We start from the raw sequence: 16,395 nt of genomic DNA, 5'->3' as shown, positions 1-16,395 counted from the left end.
AAAAAAGTGAGGCTAAGTGAGCGTTGATTTCAAAATGGCCGATGATTGTACTCATGTACAAGGAGGCTCTTTTAAACACTAACCAACTTGACGCTTTGCTGCCTAGTGTTGTTTTTTCTCTCTTGCAGGAGTTCGAGGATTTGTTTCCCAAGGTACCAAATGGGTTACCACTTGTCCGAAGGATCGAACATTAAATTGATTTCGTTCCCGGTGCATCAATTCCAAACTGACCGGCATATAGGAGCAACCCTGAGGAGGCGAAGGAGCTTCAAAGGCAAATCAAAGAATTTATAGAGAAAGGGCACATGAAATAAAGCATGAGTCCTTGTGTAGGTGATTCTAGTGCCTAAGAAGGATAGGACATGGAGGATGTGTGTTGATTGCAGAGCCATCAACAACATAATGGCAAAGTATCGACACCCTATCCCTCGCTTAGATGATATATTAGATGAGCTGCATGGTTCTTGTGTGTTTTCTAAAATTGATCTTAAGAGTGGGTATCATCAAATACGAATGAAAAAAGGAGAAGAATGGAAGACAATGTTTAAAACTAAATATGGATTGTATGAGTGGTTAGTAATGCCGTTTGGATTAACTAATGCACCTAGTACTTTCATGTGCTTAATGAAACATGTTTTGCGTGCTTTCATTGGTAAATTTGTTCTTGTTTATTTTGATGATATTCTAATTTATAGCAAGAATTTGCATCATCATGTCTCACATTTGCATTCGGTTTTGGAGGTGCTTAGGAAGTAGAAGTTATATGCAAACCTCAAAAAGTGTACTTTCTACACCAATAAGCCTATCTTTCTATGTTTTGTTGTGAGTACTAAAGGTATTGAGGTCGATGAAGAGAAGATCAAAGCCATCCAAGAGTGGCCGAATCCCTCGTGTAGGTAATGTTAGAAGTTTTCATGGACTTGCTAGTTTTTATAGGAGGTTCGTGAAAGATTTTAGCACCATCATTGCATCGCTTACCGAAGTTATCAAGAAGAACTCTGCATTCAAATGGGGTGAAGAAGATACATGCTTGATAGGTTGAGTTCATGGAAACTTTTCCTTATGTCATTCGGTATAAAACAGGTAAGGAAAATGTAGTTGCGGATGCACTTTCATGCAGGTATACCTTAATCTCGCCTCTTGATGTTAAATTCCTTGGTTTTGAGCACATTAAGGAACTTTATCATGAAGACCACGTTTTTTGGGAAGTTTAGAGTGCTTGTTAAAAATCTGTAGAGGGTAAGTACTATAGACATGAGGGATTTTTTTAAAGAGAATAAGTTGCGTGTGCCTAATTTTTCAATGAAAGACTTGTTAGTTCGGGAATCCCATGGTGGGGGGTTAATGGGGCACTTTAGAGTCGCTAAAACCCTCGCTAATTTGCAGGATCACTTCTATTAGCCACACATGAAACGGGATGTTGAGAAAATTGTTAGTAGATGTGTCACTTGTAGGCAAGCTATTGAATTTAGGACCCATTTTCCATAATCACGAGCAAAAGAAAGAAGAAAGAAAAAGAGAGAAAAGCGGAGAAAAGCTCTCGGGTAGAGCAGGAAAAGTTAAAAGGGAAAGGATGAGCTGCGCCAAGCAAGAAGAGGGAGAGAGAGAACAAACTCAGGATTGAATGTGTTGCTTCATTAATTTTGAATTACAACCTCTCTACTTATAGGAGAGGAGGAGGTAGAGTCCTAATATAAGTTGACATTCAATCCTAATTACATTCTAACTCTAACTCTTCAATATAAGTAAGTCTCAATATAAGTAAGTCTATTCAAACTAGAACTCATAGAAGACTAATTGGAGTAGAACTAGGAGTTTTATTATCCCCATGAATATAAGGGATAAGCCAGTTCATGGCCTTATCCAAGAGGGCCCCTCATGATTCTCTAGTGCACCTTGATAATTGTGCCAGCTAATGAGATCATGTGGGCCTCACTTGATCTTCAAGTCTTCTAAATCAACTTAGCTTGTGCTTCTTGATTCCTTTACTCGAACTTGCTTTGGGAGAGGACTCTTCTTGTTGTCCCATGTCCTCATGGTGGGTCCCACCAACTTGAGCACCATGGTGAGCCCCACATTGTAACACTCCCCCTCAAGCTGGGGGTGAGAAGACGTCATAAACACCCAGCTTGTTGCATATGGTAGACATGATCTTGTGAGTGACTAGCTTGGTGAGGATGTCTGCAACTTGATTTTGTGAAGAGATGTGCTTCAAGGATAAGAGACTAGCTTGGAATTTTTCTCGTATAAAGTGGCAATTAACTTCAATGTGCTTTATCCTCTAATGGAAGACTGGATTCGATGCATTATGTATTGCTGCTTGGTTGTCAAAATATAGATCCATTGAAGCTTCATTATATAATCCCAATTCAGTGAGAAGGGACCATATCCATAAAAGTTCACTTATAGTGTGTGCCATGGCTCTGTATTCTGCTTCTGCATAGGACCGTGTTACCACATTCTGTTTTTTCCTTTTCCATGTAACCAGATTTCCTTCAACCATTGTGCAAAAACCAGAAGTAGATTTTCTATCATCTGGGGATCCAGCCCAGTTTGCATCCGTGAATCCCTCAATGTTGAAGTGTCAATGTTTTATATAGAGGAGCCCCCTTCCAGGAGTCCCTTTAAGATAATGTAGTATCCTCTCAAGTGTTTGCCAATGACTAAGTTGTGGCTTGTGCACGTATTGGCTTATCACACTTACTACATATGAAATATCTAGCCTCATTACACAGGTAAATAAGAAGCCCTACTAACCTTTGATATTTGCCAATATCCACGTCTTCTCCAGTGCCTCCACTTAACTTTGTATTTGCATCCATAGGAGTGTCAACCGGTTTGCATCCCAACATACCTGTTTCTTCTAGTAGATCAAGGGCATATTTTCTTTGGGATAGAATAATCCCATATCTGGATTGTAGGACCTCAATACCCAAAAAGTATTTTAGTAATCCACGATCCTTTGTCTTGAATTCAGCAGATATTTTTTCTTTTATTTTTTCAATGCCCTCAAAGTCACTACCAGTTAAAATGATATCATCAACATAAATAGCTAGAATCACCTTACCTCTTGCTGTGTTCTCAATAAATATTGAGTGGTCTGCAGAGCATTTGTAAAAACCTGCCCGTATGATGGCTTGACTAAAATTTTCAAACCATGCCTGTGGGGATTGCTTTAGCCCATATAGAGATTTTTTAAGGCGACATACGGACTCCCCCTCAACCACATATCCAGGTGGTTGTTACGTATAAACTTCTTCTTTTATATCGTCATTGAGAAAGGCGTTTTTACATCCAGTTGATATATTGGCCACGATGAATTAGGTGCCAAGGATAATAATATATGTACCGAGGTCATTTTTTCCATTGGAGAGAATGTCTCATCATAATCAATGCATAGCATGGAATGTATCCTTTACCAACCAGTCGTGCTTTCATTCGTGCAATAGTCCCATCCGGATGATGTTTAATTGTATAAACCCACTTGCAACCAACGGGTTTTTTGTCTGTAGGTGGAGGAACCAGTGACCATGTATGATTTTGATTGAGTGCCTCCATTTCTTCATCCATTGCTGCCTTCCACCTTTGATGTTGTAGAGCCTCCTGATATGACTATGGAACAAATATGGAGGAAATAGAAGAAAGAAACTGACAACATAAAGGTGAGAGGAGATGATGAGACACAAAATTGGAGATAGGATGAGAAGTAGAAGCTTGAGTGCATGAACAAGGTTCTTTTTTTGATAGCAATAGGGCGAGTATAAAATTGAGGACCAAAAACAACTGGTGAGGAAGGACTTACCTCTGGTGGATCCGACAACTCGACAGGTGTGGTATAAACCATTGTCTCTGGGGGCTGATCAATCTCTGTATCATGAGGCACAACCTGTCTAGGAGAATTTGGTACTGATGAGAACCAGGTGGAGCATTGTTAGAATAATATGATGAGTCTTCAAAGAATGTGACATCCCTGGACACAAATAAACGTTGCAAAGTAGGACTATAACGAACATAACCTTTCTATGTACGAGAGTATCCCAAAAAGATACATTTTATAGATTTAGGGTCAAGTTTGTTGTGTCAAGGTAAAGTATTATGGACAAAACATTGACAACCAAAGATTTTTAATGGTAATGCGAATGGATCATCATGTGGTAATAATTTAGAGTTGGGGGATTTATTCCCAAGAACAGTAGATTGTAGACGATTTATAAGAAAGCATGTTGTAAGGACAGTGTGGGGCCAGTAAAAATATGGAACTTTCATGGCATATAAGAGACCTCGAGCTACCTCAAGAATATGGTGTTATGGACTCTATAGCATCACGAGTTACCAACAAGCGTAGGAATTAATGAATGTGTTTTTCAATTTCCATGTAATTGTTTCTTGGTTTGGTTTTGTCTCTGGTTTGGGTTGGTTTAGCATTTATTGGTTTGAACCATTGACCCAAGAGGTCTTGAGGGTTTTGGACGTCCTCCACCCTATTTAAGGGGCGGCTAGGGTAATGAAGATTATCAATTGAGTTCACTTTAGTTAACGTAATTTAGATAAACAGGTCAAGAGCTCCTTCAAGCTCTCTTCCATTTTTCCCCCAATTCTCCTTTCCGAAATTCAATTCCCTTCAACCCCTCATTCCATCTCAACGTCAAGCAAGGTAATGGAAGGAAGAGAAGAGAGGAGGGTGACAAGATCCATGGCTCGTGAGGATCCTAACAACGTGGTATCAGACAGGTCCACCCTCGGTGATTCCTCTTCTCCAGAGGACATACGTCAAGTCCTTTCAGAACTTCAACAACGATCCACTGTTCAAGGTACTGAAATTTCTCACATCAATACTACCTTACAAACTCTGGAATCATCTCTACAATCCATCCTCTGACAACTTGCTGCACTTCAAGCATCAACGCCACCAGTAGCAACCAATTTTCAACCACAACCAGTTCCCCACCAACAATTCACGCCACCACCAAATCCACCCCTGCGCCAACCAATGGGTTCAATGACCACTCACGCACAAGCACCATCAACGGTTCCTAGGTACTTTAAACTTAACTTTCCTACATATGATGGCTCTAAAGATCCTTTACTATGGTTCACGAAATGTGAACAATTCTTTTATCATCAAAAAATGGTGGAAATGGACAAGGTTACTTTGGCCGCCTACCACATGCTCGATGAAGCGCTCATGTGGTTCCATCACTACCGAAATGTCCATTCCATTCAGGATTGGCTGCACTTTAAACATGCTTGCCAGTTGAGGTTCGGACCTCCAGCTAGTAGCAACCTAGTGGGGGAATTGATCAACTACAAACAGACCAGCACCTTAGAAGTTTACCAAAACACGTTCCAAGAAAGGTTGGCCAGAGCTAGTGAATTTGTTCCTCCTCACCTACATGTTCATATTTTTAATGCTGGATTGACAGAGGCAGTCAGATTGGAAGTGGAATTACTGGGTCCGACAAATTTGGACTTAGCAATGAATTATGCCAGGGCTGTGGAGCACAAACAGAGAGTTCTAAAAGAGTCTTTACAAAGAAAACCATTTTGGCAAAACAGAATACAGGGTACTGCATCTGGTCCACGTTTTGGGTCCTCTGCACCTAACCGAGCAGATCAGGCTACTAGTGTGCCTCCACACTCCATGCCACGTAAATTTTTGACTAAACAGGAAATGGACGCTCGAAAGGCAAAGGGCCTATGTTTTAATTGTGACGAACAATTCCTGCCCGGACATACTTGTAAACGTTTATTCAGTATTGAATTGTTGGAAGAAGATTCAGAAGAGCTTCTTGAAAATGAAATTGTTGAAGAGGTACAACAGGAAGCAGAGCTCTCCCTCCATGCCATGCATGGCCTGCGTAGTTCTAATACCATGCAGGTAAAGGCCAGGTTACATCATCTCATGCTACTTGCTTTAGTTGATTCGGGCAGCACACATAATTTTATCAGTGAACCAGCCGCACAACAATTGGGATTGGAAATTCAATAACAAAGGAGACTCTCAGTTTCAGTGGCCAATGGGGCCAATATTGCTAGCATGGGGTTATGTGCTAACACCCCTTTCACCATTGAGGGTCATTCCTTTCAGGCAGATTTACTAGTCATTCCATTGGCTGGATTTGATTTGATGCTCGGGGTCAAATGGCTCCAGTTATTAGGACCGATATTATGGGACTTTCAGGCTCGGACTATGACATTTTCAGCACCATAGGGCCAGATTACATTACAAGGCATTGTGTCACATGTCCCTAACGCATATTCAACACATGGGTGATGATCAGTTAGCTCCTTTACTTACAGCATTTGCGGATTTATTTAATGACCCTACAGGTCTACCACCAGTGCGTCATTGCGATCACCGCATTCGTTTAAAGTTGGGAACTGATCCAGTAGTGGTGCGGCCTTATCGTTACCCGCATATCTAGAAAGATGAAATAGAGCGACAGTGCATGCATATGCTCGCTCAGGGTGTGATCCAGCCCAGTCGATCTCCTTTCTCCTCACCAGTGTTACTTGTATGCAAAAAAGATAAATCTTGGAGATTTTGTGTCGACTATAGGCAACTCAACTTGCACACAGTTAAGGACAACTTCCCCATTCCAGTCGTGGACGAGTTGCTGGATGAGTTACATGGTGCTACAATTTTTACCAAATTAGATTTGAAATCGGGCTATCATCAAATACGAGTTCACCAGGCGGATGTGGAGAAGACTGCCTTCCGCACACATCACGGTCATTTCGAGTTCCTCGTCATGCCCTTCGGTCTCTCCAATGCACCATCCACCTTTCAGGCCCTCATGAATGAGGTCTTTTCATCACTTCTACGCCACTATGTGTTAGTCTTTTTTTATGACATTCTGGTCTACAGCAAAAATTGGGAAGAACATCTCCACCACCTCCACCAGGTATTTACCATTCTACGCTCTCATCATTTGGTTTTGAATAAATCAAAATGTTCTATGGGTACATCTGAGGTGGCATATTTGGGCCACGTCATATCAGCTGTGGGCATGAAAGTTGACCAGAGCAAGATACAGACAGTTACAAATTGGCCGGTTCCCACCTCCACTACAGCATTAAAGGGATTTCTGAGCTTAGCGGGATATTATAGAAAATTTATCCAATCTTATGGCCAGATAGCAGCACCACTCAACAACCTGCTAAAAAAAAATGCCTTCCACTGGTCTTCTTCAGCAGAACAGGCTTTTAACCTGTTAAAGGAGGCCTTAGCCTCAACGCCAGTCCTACAATTACCAGATTTTGAGGCAGAATTTGTGGTGGAATGTGATGCCTCCGGGGGAGGTATAGGGGCAGTGTTACAACAATTGGGACACCCCATTGCTTATTTCAGCCGTCAGTTGGGACAACACCACCATAAGTTAGCTGCATATGAGAGGGAATTGATTGGGTTAGCCAAGGCTGTCCAACATTGGCGACCTTATCTTTAGGGAAGACCGTTTCTCATTCGTATAGATCATTGCAGCCTCAAGTATCTTCTTGAACAGCGCTTCACCACATCCCCACAGCAGCATTGGTTAACTAAACTCATGGGCTTCGATTTTACGGTTCATTATAAGCAAGGTAGTTCGAATTTGGGGGCTGATGCCTTATCACGTCGGGATATTTCCGCCACTCAAATTTATGCTATCAGTCACCCACATGCACTGCTATTAGATTCTATTCGTGAGGAAGTAAATCAATATTCAGATCTCATGTCATTATATCAGGATATTCAACAGGGGACAGCTGCTCCTCATTGGACGATTCAGGATCGACTCATTTTCTACAAAAACAGGATCTTTTTGCATAATACATCCCCACTTCTTCACACCATCATGTCCTCTATCCATGATAGCACACATGAGGGTCGACAGAAAACATATTTTCGAATCAGTCGGGACTTTTACTGGAAGGGCATGAAGAGTACAATTGCTGATTATGTAGCTGCTTGTCAGATTTGTCAAAGAAACAAGACCGGATCTTTAAGTCCAGCCGGCCTACTGCAACCTCTGCAACTACCATCTCAAATCTGGTCTGATATTTCCATGGACTTCATTGCTGGTCTTCCCATTTCATCAGGTAAATCGGTGATATTCGTCGTCGTTGATCGGTTTTCAAAATATGGGCACTTCCTTGCTTTGGCGCATCCATATACTGCTGCTCAGGTCACTCAATTATTTATGGACAACATTGTCCGATTACATGGAATTCCCTCATCCATTATCAGTGACAGGGATGCCATTTTTACCAGTCTCTTTTGGAAGGAATTATTCAAATTACAGGGCACCCAATTGGCATTTTCGTCTGCCTATCATCCACAAACGGACGGCCAAACAGAGGTTGTCAATCGCACGATTGAAATGTATCTTCATTGTTTTGTGGGAGACGCACCTAGAAGATGGGTGAAATGACTTTCATGGGCAGAATTTTGATATAACACATCTTACCACATAGCACTGGGTACTACTCCTTTCAGGGTAGTTTATGGCAGAGATCCACCTCGTTTGTTACCATATGAACCGGGGGCATCCAAGTAGTAGAGCCCCCCTTGTTCATGGCCTCCACCAATCACCTGCTTCATTATAAGATCCTGAAAAACACATGAAGTGGGTGAGAAGGTGACCGAGCAATTAAAATATTTTGTAAGCTGACTCATAGAGAATAAGTTTAAAGGAAAGGAAGTAACAAAAAGAATATCATGGAGCAAAAGTGATGGGGTGACAGCAGTGGAACCTTTTCCTTGGACTTTTTTTTGTGAACCGTCAGCTATGTGTGGAAGACTCGGACATAAGGAATGTAATAAAGTTTTGTTACCTGTAAGATGCTCGGAGGCTCCTGAATCAATTATCCAGGATGAATAGGAGTCAGATAGCATACCTGAAGCAGTAGTGGCAGAGGAGCTAGGAGAAGACCCTAGCATGGTCTTCATCTTTTGAAATAATTCATAATCTTCACCAGTAATACTTTTTTTTGCAGCTGGCGGATTGTCTTCTTGTGCATTACTTATGAGGCCTTGATTAGCCCCTATTAATTCTGACTTATCATTCGCTTTGTAGCATATATCTTTATTGTCGCCATATCTACCACAATAAGTGCATGGCCTAAAACGGCACTGGTCTATAGTGTGGTCCAAAATTTTACAATAAGTACCTTTAATATCATATGTTCGGCTAGCACTATAACCTCTTCCACCTCTTCCTCTGCCCCCTCTATAACCTCTTCCTTGGCCTTGGCTGCGGTTAGAGGATGATCCTCTATGATCAGAATACATAGCGGATGATACATCAGTAGTGGAGGAAGAAGTGTTTGGAATACGTAGAAGTGTTGCACATACATCATCAAATTTTGGGACAGCAGAAGCACTCAGTAGTTGACTCTTAGCAATCTCAAGATGAGGTTTAACATTTGCAAGATAAATAGCAGTAATTAATGCTTCCTTTTGTTTATCTTGGATAGAAATATTAGTGGAGGAGGATTGAGCTAACTTCCACTCTTGAAGAAAGCCTCTAAACTGTGCCATGTATTCATGAATGTTTTCTCCTTGTTTAGTATTCTACATTTTCAGGAGAATATCATACGGTCTATGCAGTGTATCAGGGCATGAATATAGTTTAGTGCATGTTTCCCAAATATGTTTAGCAGTGTCAAGACGAATAAAATTACTAGAGACATGTTCTTCCATGCTATTTATCAATCAACCAATCACCAAAGTATCATTCTTCAGCCACTTCATATAAAAAATATCATCTTCATCAACTGGAGGTCCTCGAGTAGTGAGGTGACCATGTAGGTCTTTGGTTATAAGAAATCTCCTAACCGAGGTGGACCAACTCATAAAAATTTGATACCCCACATAAGGGTATGGTGGTGATCTTCAGTATATCACCTTTTATATTCATATTCTCATCAGCCATGACGGGCTCTTCTTTTTCAAAAACAATCTTCAAATAATCTCACCAAGTAGCACTTCTTCAATCAACTCAGTATATGTAAATATAGCATCAATGCGAATTATATTTTTTTCAGAAAACCACTCATAAGAGGCTCAATAGAAATTTTCAATATCAGGGAAATCTTATCCCACAAAAAAAAAAAAATTCAATAATCTGAGTACGAACTGGTCTCGGCAAACAGAATTTCTAAACAGATAAAACTGATTTGATAGCTCCTTCTAGATTGAGGGGCATGAATATTCATAATATAATCAGATGAAAACATTCACATATTCATCCTTGAATCATCATAAAAAAACGAGAACCAGTAGCATAAAATAAAATTTTTTGAACACTTATCTCTTGGCAAGTGTTCTTCCTACACACAAGAGCCTTCTTTGAGTGGTGTTGATCATCACTTTTCTAGAGCAATTTTTTGTCGAGGGATCCTAAATATGTTGCTCTGATACCATGTTAAATTTAGGACTCCTTTTCCATAATCATGACCAAAAGAAAGAAGAATGAAAAACATATAAAAGGGGAGAAAAGCTCTCGGGTAGAGCAGAAAAAATTAAAAGGGAAAGGATGAGCTGCGCCAAGCAAGGAGAGGGAGAGAGAGAAGAAACTCGGGATTGAATGTGTTGCTTCATTAATTCCGAATTACAACCTCTCTATTTATAGGAGAGGAGGAGGTATATTCCTCATACAAGTTTTCATTGAATCCTAATTACATTCTAACTCTAACTCTTCAATATAAGTAAGTCTCAATATAAGTAAGTCTATTCAACTAGAACTCCTAGAAGACTAATTGGAGTAGAACAAGGAGTTCTTTATTATCCACTTAAATATAAGGGATAAGCCAGATCATGGCCTTATCCTAGTGGCCCTCATGATTCTCCAGTGCACCTTGATAATTGTGCCAACTCGTGACATATTGTGGGCCCACTTGATCTCAATTCTTCTAAATCAATTCAGCTTATGCTTCTTGATTCATTTACTCGAGCTTGCTTTGGAAAAGGACTCTTTTTGGTGTCCTACGTCCTCATGGTGGGTCCCACCAGCTCGAGCACCATGGTGGGCCCCACATTGTAACACAAGCTAAATCGAGGGTTCAACTAAATGGTCTTTACACACCTCTACCTATTCCTAGTTCACCTTGGATTTATATTTCTGTTGAATTTAGGATCCCTTTTCCATGATCACGAACAAGAGAAAGAAGAAAGAAAAATGAGAAAAGGGGAGGAAACCTATCAGTAGAGAATAGAAAAAATAAAAAAAGAAAAGGGTGAGCTGCGTCAAGTAAGGAGAGGGAGAGAGAGAACCAACTCGGGATTGAGTGTGTGACTTGATTAATTTGGAATTACAACCTCTCTATTTATAGGAAAGGAGGTAGAGTCCTCATACAAGTTGTCATTCAATCCTAATTATATTATAACTCTAACTCTTCAATATAAGTAAGTCTATTCAAGCTAGAACTCCTAGAAGACTAATTGAAGTAGAACTAGGAGTTCTTTATTATCCACGTGAATATAAGGGATAAGCCAGCTCGTGGCCTTATCCTAGTGGGCCCCTCATGATTCTCCAACGTACCTTGATAATTTTACCAGCTTGTGAGATCTTGTGGGCCCCACTTGATCTTCAAGTCTTCTAAATCAACTCAACTTGTGCTTCTTGATTCCTTTACTAGAGCTCGCTTTGGGAGAGGACACTTCTTGGTGTCCCAAGTCCTCTAGGATTCTTCTTGATGACCTACGTCCACATGGTAGGTCCCACCAAATCGAGCACCATGGTGGGCCCCACATTGTAACACTCCCTCTCAAGCTGGGGATGAGAAGACATAAACACCCAGCTTGCTGCATATGGTAGACATGATCTTGTGAGTGACTGGTTTGGTGAGGATGTTTGCAAATTGATTTTGTAAGGAGATGTGCTTTAGGGATAAGAGACCAGCTTAGAATTTTTCTTGTATAAAGTGGCAATCAACTTCAATTTGCTTTGTCCTCTCATGGAAGACTGGATTCGATGCAATATGTATTGCTGCTTGGTTGTCATAATATAGATCCATTGGAGCTTTTTTATAAAATCCAAATTCAGTGAGAAGGGACCTTGTCCATAAAAGTTCACTTACAATGTGTGCCATGGCTTTGTATTCTACTTCTGCACTAGACCGTGCTACCACATTCTTTTTTTTGCTTTTCCATGTAACCAAATTTCCTCCAACCTTCGTGCAAAACCCAGAAGTAGATTTTGTATCATCTGGGGATCCAGCTCAGTCTGCATCCGCAAATCCCTCAATGTTGAAGTGTCCATATTTTTTATAGAGGAGCCCCCTTCCAGGAGCCCCTTTCAGATAACGTAGTATCCTCTCAAGTGCTTGCCAATGACTAAGTTGTGGCTTGTGCATGTACTAACTTACCACACTTACTACATATGAAATATCTGGCCTCGTTACACATAGGTAAATAAGACGCCCTACTAACCTTTGATATTTGCCAATATCCATGTCTTCTTCAGTGCCTCCACATAACTTTGTATTTGCATCCATAGGAGTGTCTACCGGTTTGCATCCCAACATACATGTTTCTTCTAGTAGACCAAGGGCATATTTTCTTTGGGACAAAATAATCCCATGTCTGGATTGTAAGATCTCAATCCCCAAAAAGTATTTCAGTAATCCAAGATCCTTCGTCTTGAATTCAGCACATATTCTTTCATTTATTTTTTGAATGCCGTCAGAATCACTCCCAGTTAAAATAATATCATCAACATAAATAGCTAGAATCACTTTACCTCCTGTTGTGTTTTCAATAAAGACTGAGTGGTCTACAAAGCATCTGTAAAAACCTACCTGTCTGATGGCTTGACTAAATTTCTCAAACCATGCATGTGGGGATTGCTTTAGCCCATATAGAGATTTTTTAAGGCGACATACGGACTCCCCCTCAACCACATATCCAGGTGGTTGTTGCATATAAATCTCTTCTTTGATATCATCATTGAGAAATGCATTTTTAACATCCAGTTGATATATGGGCCAAGAAGAATTAGGTGCCAAGGATAATAATTTACATACCGAGGTCATTTTTGCCACTGGAGAGAATGTCTCATCATAATCAATGCCATAGCATTGAGTGTAACCTTTTGCAACCAGCCGAGCCTTCAGTCGTGCAATGGTCCCATCCGGATTATGTTTTACTGTATGAACCCACTTGCAACCAACAGGTTTTTTATCTATAGGTAGTGGAACCAGAGATCATGTGTGATTATCATTAAGGGCCTTCATCTCTTCATCCATTGCTGCCTTCCACCCTGGATGTTGTAGAGCCTCCTGATATGATTGTGGAACAAATATGGAGGAAATAGAAGAAAGAAACCGACAACATAGAGGTGAGAGGCAATGATGAGACACAAATTGGAGATAGGATGATAAGTAGAAGGTTGAGTGCATGAACGTGGTTCTTTTCCTATAGCAATAGGACGAGTATCAAATTCAGGACCAAAAATGACTGGTGATGAAGGACTTACCTCTAGTGGATACGACAACTCAGCAGGTGTGGTATCGACCACTTTCTCTGGGGGCTGAACAATCTCTGTATCTCGAGGCACAACCGGTCAAGGAGAACTTGGTACTGATGACATACTAGGTGGAGCGCTATCAAGATAATAGGAGTCTTCTAAGAATGTTACATCCCTGGACACAAATAAACGTTGCAAAGAGGGACTATAACAAACATAGCCCTTTTGTGTTCGAGAGTATCCCAAAAAGATACACTTTATAGATTTAGGGTCAAGTTTGTTGTGTCTAGGTAAAGTATTATGAACAAAACATTGACAACGGAAGAATTTCAATGGTAATGCAAATGGATCATCATGTGGTAAAAGTTTAGAGTAGGGGGATTTATTCCCAAGAACAGTAGACGGTAGACGATTTATAATAAAACACGCTGTAAGGACAGCATGGGGCCAATAAAAATATGGAACTTTCATGGCATATAATAGACCTCGAGCTACCTCAAGAATATGATGATAATTTTTTTGTTCGGCTACACCATTTTGTTGAGGAGTATAGGCACATGATGTCTGATGGATAATGCCATTCTCTTGTCAAAAGGAGTCAAGGTCTTTTGAAATATACTCTTTGGCATTATCAGACCGGAGGATTTTTATCTTCTGACCAAATTGTGAGAGTACCATCGGATAAAAAGATTTAAAAATAGATGGTATCTCAGAACTCTCCTTAAAAATAAACAACCACGTTGTGCAAGTGAAATCATCAATAAAAATGATAAAATATTTGGTTTGAGAAATATTAAAGACATTCAAAGGCCCCCAAACATCAGTATGAATCAATAAAAAGGAAAGTTACTTTTGACTTCTGGACGAGGAAAGTATGTACTCCTTTGATGTTTAGTTAATTGACACACCTCACAACTGAATTCTGACCTTATCTTAAGAGATGGAAGCAAATGATGAAGAGATTGTATGAAAGGATGTCCCAACCGATTGTGCCATAATTATGTTTCATTCTCAGTAGTAGACACCATATTGACCTTTGGCACGTCCAAGTAGTAGAACCCCCCCTTGTTCATGGCCTCCACCAATCACCTGCTTCGTTATAAGATCCTGAAAAACACATGAAGTAGGAGTGAAGATAACCGAGCAATTTAAAATATTTTGTAAGCTGACTCACAGAGAGCAAGTTTAAAGGAAAGGAATGAACAAAAAAAATATCATTGAGCGGAAGTGATGGGGTGATAGAAGTGGAACCTTTTCCTTGGACTTTGGTTTGAGAACTGTCAACTATGGTAACAAACTTGTGTGAAAGACATGGAGATAAAGAATTGAATAAAGTTTCATCGATAGTAATTTTCTGTGCAGCTGGTGTTGGGGAATGGTCTGATTGCGCATCACTAATGAGGGCATGATTAGCCCTTGTTGATTCTGACTTGTCATTAGCCCTATAACATATTTCTTTATAGTATTCATATATACTACAGTAAGTTCATGCCCTATAACGGCACTGGTCTATAGTGTGGCCCTGAAATTTACAATGAGTACATTTAATATCATCTATTTTGCCAGCACTATAAGGTCTATGTAGTGGATCAGGGCTTGAATATAGTTTAGTACATGTCTACCAAATATGTTTAGCAGTGTCAAGATGAATAAACTTACTAGACACATGTGCTTCCATGCTATTTATCAACCAACTAATTACCAAATTATCATTCTTCAACCATTTCATATAAAAAATATCATCTTCATCAATAGGTGGTCCTCGGGTAGTGAGGTGACCAAGTAGGTCTTTGGTCATGAGAAACTGATGAGACTAAAAAATGTCATATTTTTATCTCCTAATGCTTAGACTTTTATTATTATTTGGTCCTAAAAATACTCATTATTTTTATATTTTGATTTAGGATGGAAATAGAAGTGTTAAGTGCAAAATGAAGTTAATTGGGCGATTCTAGACAATTTCGACATTTCTGAGTAATTTAGGCATACATCTCTCATCCTATCTCAAATAAATATGATTAAAGATGTTTTGAAATTATAAGAAAACTTTCTACAACTTTTATGTTTTCCGTTTTGGACAATACGGGTTGTATCCTAGTCTAAACGGTGCTTTAAGTTGCGGCATGTGCACTGTAATCCAGACCAGGATACACGAAAAGAAAAACCCCAAAACGGGAGAAAGGAGGGGATAAAAAGGAAAACACGAGTTCGGCGCCCGGGACCCTAATTTATCTTCTCCAGCTTTTCCTCTCTATTTTCTCAGTTTTTCTCTTCAGATTTATTCATGGCCCAGCATGGCTAAACTTTCAGACTTGGTCAAAGGAAACTGAAGCCTCGATATCAATACAACTGTGAGATCTGATTTATTTTTATCATTCAATTTATGTTTTGAGTATTTGATGTTCTTCTGAAATTTTTGTTCATGATTGTCTCATTTAATTCCTAGGAGGCCTACTAGTTTATTATTCATTGCAATCTAATGCTAGGTTAGATGTCAAATCCGTAATTGTTTGATCTCTCTAACCTGGGAAACAATCGAGATTTGATGATTGCTGCGTTAGAAATTATTAAATCTTGAGAAGAATGTTGAACTAAATTAAATGCAGGCACTTGTGCTTGTGTTGTTTAGCTTCATCGATCTCTCTAATTCTTAAGGCTACTGCTAGATTAAACCTTTAGCGCTTGTCTTGGGTTGTTCAGTAGTTAGTGTTAATTGGATCACTTATTCTCTAATTAACTATGAAAGGAGAGATAGGAAGATAGTTCCAATGGTGAATATTCAAGTGTGAATTGATATATGTTTGCATCGATGATCAGTTGTGGAATTCCGATGGTGGATGTTGACCTAGACCAAGGTTTTTTATCTTGATTGATTTCGATTCTTTTAATTTGAATTATTTTTAGTTTTTTTTGTTATACTCAAACCCCACCCACCCCCACCCCCCCC

The sequence above is a fragment of the Aristolochia californica genome, unplaced genomic scaffold, assembly GCF_029961685.1.
Source record: "Aristolochia californica isolate CCGP_79_NKW_82.1479 unplaced genomic scaffold, dmAriCali1.0.hap1 SCAF_6, whole genome shotgun sequence".
NCBI classification, from domain to species: Eukaryota; Viridiplantae; Streptophyta; class Magnoliopsida; order Piperales; family Aristolochiaceae; genus Aristolochia; species Aristolochia californica.
Note: the sequence above shows the minus strand (reverse complement) of the source record.